The 13,308-nt window shown below is 45.2% G+C and overlaps 1 pseudogene; it reads left to right on the forward strand.

The window, feature by feature from the left end:
• Positions 1-985: 985 nt before the first annotated feature.
• Positions 986-2,210, forward strand: LOC135888323 (olfactory receptor 14I1-like; annotated as a pseudogene).
• The last annotated feature ends 11,098 nt before the right edge of the window (positions 2,211-13,308 follow it).

Below are 13,308 nucleotides of genomic sequence, written 5' to 3' on the forward strand. Positions count from 1 at the left end.
ATAATACAGTGATGGGTACATAATAGCTAATGACCAAGCAATCCTGACACTTGAGAATCGAATGCATCACAAGTTGGGCCAAATTCCACAAAAAGCATCACAGTAAGTGTCCTTTTTCAATTCAATATGTTTGGGGTTAATATACAGGGGAAATTTAAGAAGCTAAATATGAATTTCCATCTGAAGTCTTAGAATTTTATTACCAGTTTGATCAAATATCTATGGCTGATAAGATTTTTATTTCCCCTGTGGGAACTTTTGAATTTTCACTGAAAACCTGGTGGGTTTTTTTTCAATTTCTGGCAATCAAAAGGTTTCAGCTGATAACTTGTCACAGAGTTATCTGATACAACATAGAAGTAACTGAACAGTGCTACTAGCCTTTAATTACACAGAGATGGAATCTAGCCAGTATGTGTTGCTATAAATCAATTTGTAAGCAAGTAGCAGGCTGTCTATGTGATGTTGGGGTGGACTCAGGACAGACAATCTGCCACTTAGGAGGCTGGGTGAGTCTATGGCATTTTTCTCTGAAAAGTGGGAATCAGGGTGTGTTGGCTTACTAGGATCTTAGTTTCATGCGCAAGTTGTGAGCCCGCTGTTTATCACAATAGAGGAACCGTCTTGGCTAGAATTGTTGGATTTGGGTTGTACTTTGTTCCATCCTTCATATTGCATTTGATCAAGCCACATCTTGGCCAGATCCCCAGATGGTGTAAACGGATACAGCTCCATTGACTGTTAGGGATCTATGCCAATTTACATGCGTGTGATAACGTAGAGGACTAATGGTCTGATTTGTAGAGGGGAGGAGCACTCATCACTCCTAGTCAATGAAAGTGATGGGAGAGCTGTGCACTTCTGACATTCACATAATGAGATATTACTGAGAGGGGAATCAGGGCAATTCTATCTGTCAGTCTAATCCTGACCAGTGCCCTTCTCCTGCCCTCCACAGGCAGGACATGATGTGCTGAGGAAGAAAATGTCCAACCAAACCACCGTGACTGAGTTCCTTCTCCTGGGATTCTCTGAAGTTCGGGAGCTGCAGATTTTACACTTTGTGGTGTTTCTAGTGCTTTACTTGGCAGTTCTGGTGGGGAACCTTCTCATCATCACAGCTGTAGCCCTCAACCACCACCTTCACACCCCCATGTACTTCTTCCTGATGAATCTGTCCATCCTAGATATTGGCTCCATCTCTGGCTAGGTCTACACTACCCGCCTGAATCGGTGGGTAGAAATCGATCTCTTGGGGATCGACTTATCGCGTCTCGTCAGGACGCGACAATCGATCCCCGAATCGACGCGCTTACTCCACCAGCGGAGGTGGGAGTAAGTGCCGTCGACTGGGAGCCGCGGCAGTCGATTTTGCCGCCGTCCTCACAACAGGGTAAGTCGGATCTGATACGTCGAATTCAGCTACGCTATTCGCGTAGCTGAATTTGCGTATCTTAAATCGACCCCCCCCCTGTAGTGTAGATGTAGCCTCTGTCACCATCCCCAAATCCATGGCCAACTCCCTCATGAACACCAGGTCAATTTCCTATGCTGGATGCATTTCCCAACTTTTTCTCTTTGTCCTCTTTGTTGCAACCAATGTTGCCTTACTCACTATCATGGCATATGATCAATACGTGGCCATTTGCCCACCACTGCACTACGAGAGAATGATGAGCAGGAGAGCTTGTGTCCAAATGGCAGCCAGTGCCTGGACCAGTGGTATTCTCTACTCTGCACTGCACACTGGGAACACCTTTAGTTTACCCTTCTGACAGTCCAACATCATCAAGCAGTTCTTCTGTGAAATCCCAAAGCTACTCAAGCTCACTTGCTCTGACTCATATCTCAGTGAAGTTGTGGTTCTTGCCTTTAGTGCATGTTTAGACTTAAGCTGCTTTGGTTTAATAACTGTATCATATTTTCAGATCTTCACCACAGTGCTTAGAATCCCCTCTGAGCAGGGCCGACATAAAGTCTTCTCCACCTGCCTTCCTCACCTTATTGTGGTCTCCTTGTTCTTTTGCACTTCCTTATTTGCCTACCTGAAGCCCACCTCCAACTCAACCTCAGGTCTGGATCTTGTGGTGGCTGTTCTCTATTCCATGGTGCCGTCAATGATGAATCCGATAATCTACAGCATGAGGAACAAAGAGATCAAAGCTGCACTGAGGAAACTGACTGGGTGGAGGTTATTCACCCAAGAATAAAATGTCTGTCTTTCTCCCTTGATCATGATTTTATTCTGAGTTTCTTTGTAGATATATTCAACTCATGACAACTTTTTTCCATAAAAACATAGCATGCAATCTGTTTATATAATGGTAAAAATCCAGACTATCTCCACTCAAGTCATTGGAGTAACTGTAGAATTACACCAGAGTAAATAAGATCAGAATCTATTTGTCTAAGGGATTTCTGTTGACAGCAACACCATGCTATCTAAGCCCCTTGCACATAAAATGAGTAGCCATAGATAGGTCCCAGGTAGACTTCATGGAGTCCCTCTGGCTCTTCTTCTTTTGGGGGGGATAAAATTCTGCTTGGGATCTGAGAGGTTTTATTTGCTTCATTGTCTCTGTTGTTGTTTTTTGTTTGTTTTGTTTTGTTTATTGGTTTGTTGGTTTCCTTGTTCCAGGTGTTCTTGGACATGGGAGTTTGAGAGAGTGGGGTGTGTTTGATTAGACAGGGATCTCATTTTTTCCCCCTCATATATTGGGTGTGTTAATGTCATCAACTCTTGGTGGGATTTCTGAGAGAGCTCAAGTTTTGTTTCCAACAATGATGAAGGGGCAGAAAAGAGTCTCTGTAGCTGTCTGAATAGCTGATTTCCTGCTGAAATGATTATTTTAATGCTTCTGGGATTTTGTTGTGTTATTAACTATGGGTTAGGGCAACTAGAGCCTTAGATAGGTGTCTTTTTAGTATTTCTTTATCTAAATAAATAAATAAATGTTGCATCATCCTTGCTATGATGGAAAGGCTTTTTTGAAGAGAAAGGTTTTGCATGTATCCTAAAGACAATCTGACCCTGGATAATGAGGCCCAATTTTGATCCCATTGAAGTTTTTGGTGTGACAAATGTGGAATTGCTATGTAATATTTTCTTTTATGTTATGCTTTGTCCGGCTGTGATAAATAAATCAAACTTTGTTTGGAGAAGGCTGTCTGGTCACTCAACTTACTACCGGTCATAGTTCCTGAGGGAAGAATGACAGGTACCAAACACAGTTGATCTGCTGAAAAATCCCATTTGGTGCACAAGGTGCTGTAGCCAGGGACCCAGTTTAAGAGTGGAAGAACCATGTAATTCAATCCTAAAAGAGATGCAGGCATGAGGCAGAGACCAGAGGGGGTATGCTCAGAGACCAGAGAAAGGGCAGAGGTGCAGCTAACCATAACAATTGGGATTTAGCCATTCGCTTCAAAGGGATCTAGATTTGTCCAATGGTCTGTCATCCACACAAGGATTTGACTGTGTCTAAAGGTGCCCTGGATCACAGAATCTGCCTATTTATTATTATTACTATTATTATTATAGTATCTTTGTGCATATTAAATATAAGACAGAAAAAAGGAGATTAGATAGATCGATAGATAGGATATGTCTTCACTGCAATGGAAACCTGGGCTCACACTCAGGCTTGAGCCCAACCCCCACTTCCGTCTTCACAAAAATCTTTCAGATTCAGGCTCAGACCTAGGATCCTAGGACCTTGTGAGTCTGGAGGGTCCAAGCTCAAGTCAAGCTCAGACCAAGGGTTCAAGCCCTATTGCTTTGTAGTGTAGACACAGCCCTCCACACTGACTCAGGTCCTGGGAGTCCGCCAAAAGTATGCCACAATCCCATGGGCCTTTCTTCTCTTTATCCCAAGAATCTCCAGTCCACTCCAGTGAAAACAGAAGCAACCTCCCTTGGTGTACTGCAGCAACATTGTGAGTCAGTGTTTAACCCTACCCTTGTCTTCTGAATGCCGATCTGCAAGCACCCCAGTAGACAGCCTTCTGTATTTGCAATGGAGACTGACCAGAAGAAGCCTTTTGCAAAGTGCATTGCTTCATGGACACAGGAGCACAGCCAGATTTTGGGAAATCTCTGGTGCGAGGCTGGCAAAACAGTGGACTTTAGTAAGAGTACCAGGAATGATCACGCATACTTGGAGGAGCTGTTTGATGCCTGCCCTGAGGAGCAGCCCACCGCCCAACCTGCAGCAGACAAATATGAGACAATATGTAATTATATAGCTGAGATACATTGATGTGGAACAATGCAAATGCAGAATGTGGATACAGAATGTGGAACAATGCAAAAGTTATGAGAAGCCCTTGATAGCAGCATGTATCCATTAATGGCAGATTGTATGCCAGCAGCATGGCCTCCCATCCCTCTCTCACCCGCTACCACGTGGAGTTTAAAATGGCCATTGGAAAATGAAAACAGTAAAAATGCCTTGAAAGTGACCTTTTACTGGAAGAGTGCAGATTTTTGCTAGGGCCATTCCCGTTTCTTAAAAATGATAATCTTACACTGCCACGCCTGTAACCACTCAGGGGGATAACGAGCCGACTGGAAACAGTGAATTTGGGGAGGAGGGAGGTGGAAATGTGTTCGTTTCACAAACCTAGTCCATTTCAGTCAGAGGCAGTCCGTGCAGTCCACAGGTGACAAAATCATTTGTCCCAAAGTCAAACAGGGTTTCAAAATGTGTCCCAAAATGTGCCGTGGGGGGAAAGGAGAGGAGGTGTAAGGGGAATGGCTGTGGATTTCTGGGTGTTTGCATGCAATCATAATCAGCTGAGCCATGAGGGAGCTAATACAACATCCTGTTGATTCCCTCATGAATTCTGGTGCCTATAGATGCAAGCTTTCCCTGAAGCAGGAACTCCAAATAGGTAGTCACTTTGTGGGGAAGGGCATATTTTCCACGGCCACATTGGTAGCTGGCTAAGCCACTCCACTCATAGATGTGCTGTTTAGTCACTATACATTTGAATGTTTTGGCTGCATATGCTGCAAGTTTCCCATCAGCAGCTTGGAATAACATCTCCCTTTGCTAGTCGGGCACCAGAAAAACAGTTATGTCCTCCAAAATGTGGAAAGCCTGAAATGACAGAAAAAGTTTTTGTAGCAAGGCCACTGATCGCCTCCCCTCTCCCTCTCCCTCCCCCTCCCCCTCCCCAATCCAAATAGTCTGTAATTTTTAGAAAACAAAAAAACAGCTTTGAATTGTTAACTTACCATTGCCTCTGCACATCTTTCACTGCCATTCATCAGGCTGTGTCCAGGGACCTTCTGTGGACTGAAGCATCTCTCTCACAATATCCTGAAGCTCAGTTTGGAAAAGTAACATTTTATGTCCTTGAAATTCCACTCGGATTTTTTTCTGTGCTCCGGCACTGAGCTATTTGAGACAATACCCCTCCGTGTCTTGTCCTATTCCAAGCCCCTCGACTTCTACAGCTGTAACACCTCCACAGCTCGCCCACAGTGAAGTACAAGCCTGGCCCATCGTACCTTCATGGACAGTTCCAAGAGGAAGCGTTTCTGTGGTGAACTTATGGATAAAGTTGTGGCCACGGCCAACAAGCAGGTCCGGTACCAAAAACAGAGGGACTTATGGCTGGAGAAAAGGCATGGCAAGAGGCCAGGGGAAAGGTTCAGGCTGGCTACACAGCTTGAGGACAAGATTTCAGAGTGGGAGCAGGCACTTGCTTCACAGTTCCAGGAACAGCAATGGCAGCTGAGGGAGGAGGACAGAGCTCAGCAGAGAGAACGGTTTGAGCGGCTGACATCAATAATGGCTGCAAAAGTACCAGGTCCTGCTGCATCACTCTCACCAAGGCCCGAGTCCTCTGCGTGGTATCCTGGGATGCAGTCCAGAAACAGCTTGGAATACTCCATGGCTGTGTGGCCCATGCAAACAGGCCCCAAGAGCAGCTGGACAGGGCAGCTTAGCCCCATGCAGTTTCCCCATCCTGACCCCCTCCTTTGTGGATGCCTCCACCCCCCTGCCCCCAACGCCAAGTGTGTGGAAAATGGGGAAAGAAGGGACACAAGATCAGGGGCCAGGGGACATGCAACAGTAAGGGGGTTTCTGTCTTCTATGTGGTTGCACTGTTTGCCCTTGTTCATGCACTTTGTTGTTGTTGTTTTTTTCCTTTTTCTGTAAGGTGCTGTTTTTACCGGTGTGGTGTTGTGGTAATGGCTGGCCTGCCTGGCAATGAGTGAATGTTGTACTTTGCTAATACATGTTTATAAATAAAGCTTCTAATTTCATCAAGAATGTTCATTGCAATCACTGCATCACAACATACAATGTGTATTTAAAATGATAAAGGTAAACACATGTGTGACATTACAGTCTATATGATTTTATAAAAATATGCTAATGAGTGAATATAATGTAACTGGAATATGCTTCATGCAAAAGGTCTCTTGTAAGGTATCATTACAAAGCTTATAATCTTCTGAGTGTGATCATCCTATTTGTATAAAGGTAACCCTCTTGTATCTGAAACTAGAAATATGAAATATAACTCTGAGGGCCTATAGTAATTATGCAAAGTGTGGGCCATTAATGGTGGTTTGGCATCTTGATGACTCCCATTAGCCAGGACAATTGACTGAATGGCTCTGTTTGCAGGCTGGCCTTCCTGTGAGTCAGGCTGGGAGGAAGAAGACTTTGGGTCTTACAGTAACATGTGATCATGTGACCTGAGCTGGAATCCATCTTTAACCTGGTGCTTTTCCAGTGAGGAGGGGTGGGAACCCAGAGGGACAAAGGATTCCCGCCTTATGCAAAAGATATATAAAGGGGTGGAACAGAATAAAAAAGGAGAGGAGAGCCATCATGAAGAATCCCCTAGCTACCACCTGAGCTGGAACAAGAGCTGTACCAGGGGAAAGAATTGTGCCCAGGCCTGGAATGTGTCCACTCTGAGGAAAAAACTTACTGAAGCATCTCTAAGGGTGAGATTATCTGTATTCAGTTTGATTAGACATAGATTTGTGCACTTTATTTTATTTTGCTTGGTGACTTACTTTGTTCTGTCTGTTACTACTTGGAACCACTTAAATCCTACTTTATTTAATAAAATCACTTTTTACTTCTTAATTAACTCAGAGTATGTATTAATACCTGGGGGAGCAAACAGCTGTTTATATCTTTCTATCAGTGTTATGGAGGGCGAACAATTTATGCGTTTACCCTGAATAAGCTTTATACAGGGTAGAATGGATTTATTTAGGTTTAGACCCCATTGGGAGTTGGGCATCTGAGTGTTAACGACAGGGACACTTCTGTAAGCTGCTTTCAGGTAAACCTGCAGCTTTGGGGCAAGTAATTCAGACCCTGGGTCTTTGTTGGAGCAGACAGGAGTGTCTGGCTCAGCAAGAGAGGGTGCTGGGCTCCCAAGCTGGCAGGGAAAGCAGGAGCAGAGGTAGTCTTGGCACATCGGGTGGCAGCTCCCCAGGGGGGTTCTGTGATCCAACCCATCACAACATGATCAGGGACAATTAGGAATTAGTAAGCAAACACCATTCCTCTATACAGTTAGGTACAGAGATCCACACTTCACTCACTTCCTTATATGAATCCATACTATGAAACCACACCCCTCCATTCATAAGTGGTCAAGTCATTCATAAATACATTGCATGGCAATCAAGCTATCACCCATCTCCAAGCACTGACCCCTCCAAATCAGTGAGCCCCATCCCCATCCCCCATAAGCACATTCATAAAGGCACTATTCCCCCTCTTCTATTGGGCCTGGAAGTCCATGATATGGGAGCGCAAAGCATCCCTGACTTCTGTTGCCCAGGTGCATCTGGCACCAGCTGTGGTAGGTGCACTGTCTGGCTGAGTGTACCAATTCAGCAACCCCTCACTGTCATAGGTCCATTCAGGGGGAAATGGCTTCACAATGATTGCGAAGAGCACAGCAAGCCACAGTAATATGGACAGCATTGATGACATTGACATCCAAGTGGGTCTGTAGACATCTCCAATGGGATTTCCATCTGCCAAAAGCACATTTAACAACCATTATGCGCCTGCTAAAAGTGTAATTAGACCTTTGTTTCCCAGGGCTTCTGAAATCTGTGTACAGTTTCAAAGCCGAGTCAAAATGGTGGGGAGACTAACTCCATTTATGACAATATCATTTGGTGTGAATAGTGTCCCAGCCTGTCCATGAATGTAGACTCTTGATCGATGAAAAAAACTCTGCCATCATGAACTCTCTGTGCCCTAGTTTAAAGATGCTACTTTGTTTAAAACACGTGCTGTGGGTTATCGACTTTGTTGCTTACTCAGTTTAACCATCCTGCAAGTTTCCCTTTTAAACAGAATTAAACAGTTTTGCAATAGAATGACTTGATTTGAAACTGTGCAATTATTGGACAACGTTAATGTTCCCCACCCTGGTTTAAAGCTAAGTTTCCAGCTGGGGTGGTCAAGTATGTTCTGCTTGAAATATTTCAAAGGAAAATTGGGTTTTCAAAATATAATTTTCTTTGAAAAACTTTTTTATTGTTATTATTTCAGCTGAAATTGTTTAGTTCTCAGATGCCATAAACCAGAAATATCATCCAATAACACCACAATTTCAAACCCATTTGCTCTATTGCATATTTATTTCTGTTTCAAAGGGATACTTGCAGGATGGTTAATCTGAGTAAGGAACAAAGTCGATAGCCCATTCCCCTCGATCGCCTCCGAGAGCTGTTCTACCTCCAAACCTGACTGGGGAAGCAGGTCAGGTTCCCCATCTCCTCTCCTCCACCTGCCCCCCCCCCAGCTGAAGAATTGGGAAGGCTTTTGGCAGCAGTGAAGGGGGATGTGGGAGGTTGAGACCTTTCCCAAGTGTCCCCCAGCGACTAGTGGGGAAGCCCCAAAATGGCAGCCCTGGGAAGGGAGCAGATCTGCAGCCCCTGATGACTGAATCCCCCAACTCTCCCCAGCCAGCAGCTTCCCCCGCTTTTGTGCCTCAGCCCAGCTTGATCAGCCTGTATGGCCCTTTGAATCATCAGCCTCCAAGGCTGTCAGGGACAGGGCGGCTCTGGATGGTGGCTCTGATGAGATGTACACAAGGCCACGGGGAAGTGGGCTGAGGCCCAGAGGGGTGAGAAAGGCTCGCCGAGGGCACAGGGGAAGTTCCCCACCCTTGGCATGAGCAATGTCAGCTTGTCCTGCTGCTGCTGCCATGCTGTAATTAAATAGCCTGGCTGAAGAACTGGCTCTGAACTGCTCAGGAGATGAACAGGCTCCATCCTGCTTGTGGAGCTCACTTCATCTCTAACCATGGCCCCTGCTCTGAGTCATTCTCCTCCCTGTGCCCAGGCCACTGAATGGGGCGGGAGTGACTTTCGGGGGCCAAGAGGTTAGAGGCCATGGGTCTTGCCCCCAATCTCCTGAGCCTAATACAGCCTCTCACCTTGTCCTCATCATTGACATTGCCTCCAGGCTTTCGTAGGGTACAGTAATGATGGGAGCTGATCGATTGCCCTGGATATGTCACATCCCCATGTGGGTGATGCTGCTACTACCCCGAGAGGGCCAGCAGCAATGCCCCCACACATGGCCAGGAAAACAGCCTGCAATCATGGGTAAGTAAAACCACTGCCACATAGAGACACCATTGGGGATTAAACCTGGCCCCTTCAGCATGAGCCTATGGCACCCTTCTATTCAGGAAGCTATGGAAGTCTTTGCTTGCAGAGACCCTTTCTCCATTCCCACTGTCAGACCATTGCACTTGGTGACAAGTGAAGGGGCAGGAGAACTCCTAAGGACTGCACTGTTGGGTTTCACTGTGAAGTCTCTGGGTTCCATTTACAGAGAGTTCTATTGAGGACATTTTTCTTCTCTAATCCAGGGTCTCTCTTCTCCCAGATTATCCTCCAGTGAAGCCACCCTGCAGAATATGGCAGAGCAGTTTGGTGATGGGTTGGAGGAGTCACCATCTAGGTGTGCAGCAGCTGTAGTGCCTGGATGGACACTAAGCCAAAACCTGCAGCCCTGATATCCCAGGCTAGCCTCCCACTGATGGCAATGGCAGTTTAGATTTCATAACTAGCTGATGACACCTGGGACATAGACAGAGGACTCAGATATGCAGCAAACCGATGGCAAACTCAGCTCCAGGCAAGAAGGGAAGGATGTAAGTGGCAGAGCAACACTGGGACATCTGGTGAGCTGCTGCAGTCAAGCAGTCACAGCCAAAAGAGATAAAATGGGAACCTCTTTGAGGTAGCTGAGAAACAGCAGTTTGGCAGCTAGATCATTAGCAATATTTATGGAATAAATCCCAAAGGCTTTTTTCTGTGCAATGAAGTGTATAAAACATGTCTCTTTACTATCACACTAAACTTGAAAATAGCCTTGTATAACTTTAGGAAGGGGTTATCAATGTCACAGGGCACTTTAGGAGCTGGAAGTCTCAGATTCATAGAATCATAGAACCATAGAGTTAGGAGGGATCCACAAGGGTCATCTAGTCTAACCCCCTGATCAGTCCCTAGGTCTATGCTTCTACCACCTGAACTCAACCAAACAAATGCCTCAGGTGGCAGCAGCAGTAAGATCTATCCTCTTTGTGGACTAGCCACCGGAGAGGGATTTAATACATGCGGTCAAGGACATAGCAGGGCATGAGAGACACCTTGCAGAGTTGCCTCTAAATGCTGCCCTCATGGAGAAGCACATCAGGGTACTGTGGGCTGGGCAGGAGCTGCGTGCCTCCAAACCTGCCCATGCTGAGGCTCCAGTGAACTCTGTTCCAGATCTTGAAGGATCCTCAGTGCAATTGAGGAGCCAGATGGTGCCTGGAGTCTCTCCTCCCTCCCCCAGCAACATAGATGAAGCTGTTTGCAAATATGTCAATGGTCGTCTCCTGCAACACTCTCATTTAGTTCACCGAGGGCATGTCTATATGAACATTCACACATGGGGGCAGCGAGAGAGGCTCACACACCGCAAAGGGGAAAGCCCCCCCCCATCTCAGCTCATATGAGTGAGGGAGGGACAGGGGCTCAGACCTCCCTAGAGGTGCAAGGGCCCCTCAAATCTGGGCACACACATGGCAGGGGAGCATGTGGGGCTTAGAGGTGCCCATACCCCTATTCTCACCCAGTCCTCCTGCCACTCAATCCCACATCCCCCAGCCCAGTGTCACACCCCTCCATTCACCCTCACACCTCCCTCACCTGAGCCCCCAAACTCCCTCCCTTCCCCTACCATCCATCCCCATTTATCCCCTTCCCATAATCCCTCACTGCAGTCCCAAATCCTTCTCCTCCATTCCCCCACTCCATTGCCCCGCAATACCCTTCCCCTCCCAGGAACGACTCACACATCTAACTCCCCCCCCCAAAGACTTTGATTACATTCCCCCCAAAATAAAATTACTACCTAGGATTCAGAAATTGTAGCATCCTCCAGCTACTCAGCCCAAAATACCTTTTGACATGGGTGGGAGCTTGTCATTAACTTATCCTTAGTTATAAGAACATAAGAACGGCCATACTGGTTCAGACCCATGGGTCCATCTAGCCCAGTATCCTGTCTTCCGACAGTGGGCACTGCCAGGTGCTTCAGAGGGAAAGAACAGAACAGTTAATCAAGTGGTCCATCCTCTGTCACCCATTCCCAGCTTCTGGCAAACAAAGGCTAGGGACACCATCCCTGGCCATCCTGGCTAATAGCCATTGATTGACCTATCCTCCATGAACTTATCTAGTTCTTTTTTGAACCCTGTTATAGTCTTGGTCTTCACAAAATCCTCAGGCAAAGAGTTCCACAGGTTGACTGTGTGTTGTGTGAAGAAGTACTTCCTTTTGTTTGTTTTACACCTGCTGCCTATTAATTTCATTTGGTGACCCCTAGTTCTTGTGTTATGTGAAGGAGTAAATAACACTTCCTTATTCACTTTCTCTACACCAGTCATGATTTTATAAACTTCTATCATATCCCCCCTTAATCGTCTCTTTTCCAAACTGAAAAGTCCCAGTCTTATTAATCTCTCCTCATATGGAAGCTGTTCCATACCCCTAATCATTTTTGTTGCACTTTTCTGTACCTTCTCCAATTCCAATATATCCTTTTTGAGATGGGGTGACCAGATCTGCACACAGTATTCAAGGTGTTAATTGGAGGGTGAGTTCAGAACCAGTAGTCTCAAGGAGGTCTGCAATTCATCCAGTCATTAATTCCTCTCAGTTTAACAGTTCAAAGAAGCAGAAGGAAACTGTTTCTTTGAGGAGTTGTACATTGGGAAGCCCTCAGTCAAATGACCCCAAATCTTGATCACTAATGCCCCCCTAGTCTCCCAAGAGGCACATCAAAGTAACCATCCACATTTTAAAACATGCACACTGTAAGTAGTGAACATTTTCTTAAATGCCATTCTCAGTTTGGGTCCCCCACATTTTTAGTTAATTCCATGCACTACCTTGGGTAGAACTCAACAGATTTAGACCATTTTGACCCGCATCACACCAGTAATTTGATTTCTTGCTCTGAGCAAAAAAAAAAAAAAAAAACACTATGGAAACTTTTTTATCTTCGCAACCCCTAGCTCAGATGTCCCCAAATTTGGGTCACTAACTCTGCCTTGCAGCTTCCTGAGGCACATCACATTTCAAAGGAATTAGACTGAATATATTGATGTTAGAAAAATTGACCTTTGAACAGAATACATGACACAACCTTAGTTATAGTGGTGCTGGGATGTCACTATAACAATCATCTGTTCCTTTACTGGCTGGGTACAGATCTCACAGATTTCTGTCCGTTAACCATGATCTTGGATTATTCTATGAGCATTATAATAGGATTGTGCTGTTAAGCAACGAGAATCTCAGATAAAGGAACAAACATAACTAGGCACCACAGTGCAGATATTCAGCTTATGTACATTGGAAAAGCACCATAGAACGATGCCAATATCTACCAGCTGGACATCTGGCCTAATTGACTTTAATGGGGCTGATTTATAAAAGCTCAGGATCTGGCTTCATTGACACCAATGAAGCCACAGCTGATTTACACTAGCAGGGATCTGGCCCTTCATATTTGTTCAGTCTCTCTGACACATCTACAACCAGTGTGAATTAAACATTTTAAAAATGTCATGCAGCATTGCACCTGAATCCTAATGAGCCTTTTAGTTTAGTGTTGTCTGTAATAAGAAAAAAAAAATGTAATTGCTAAGAAAGAAAGAAAGAAAGAAAGAAAGAAAGAAAGAAAGAAAGAAAGAAAGAAAGAAAGAAAGAAAGAAAGAAAGAAAGAAAGTTGGTCCATTCAT

The sequence above is a fragment of the Emys orbicularis genome, chromosome 13 (genome assembly GCF_028017835.1).
Source record: "Emys orbicularis isolate rEmyOrb1 chromosome 13, rEmyOrb1.hap1, whole genome shotgun sequence".
NCBI classification, from domain to species: domain Eukaryota; kingdom Metazoa; phylum Chordata; order Testudines; family Emydidae; genus Emys; species Emys orbicularis.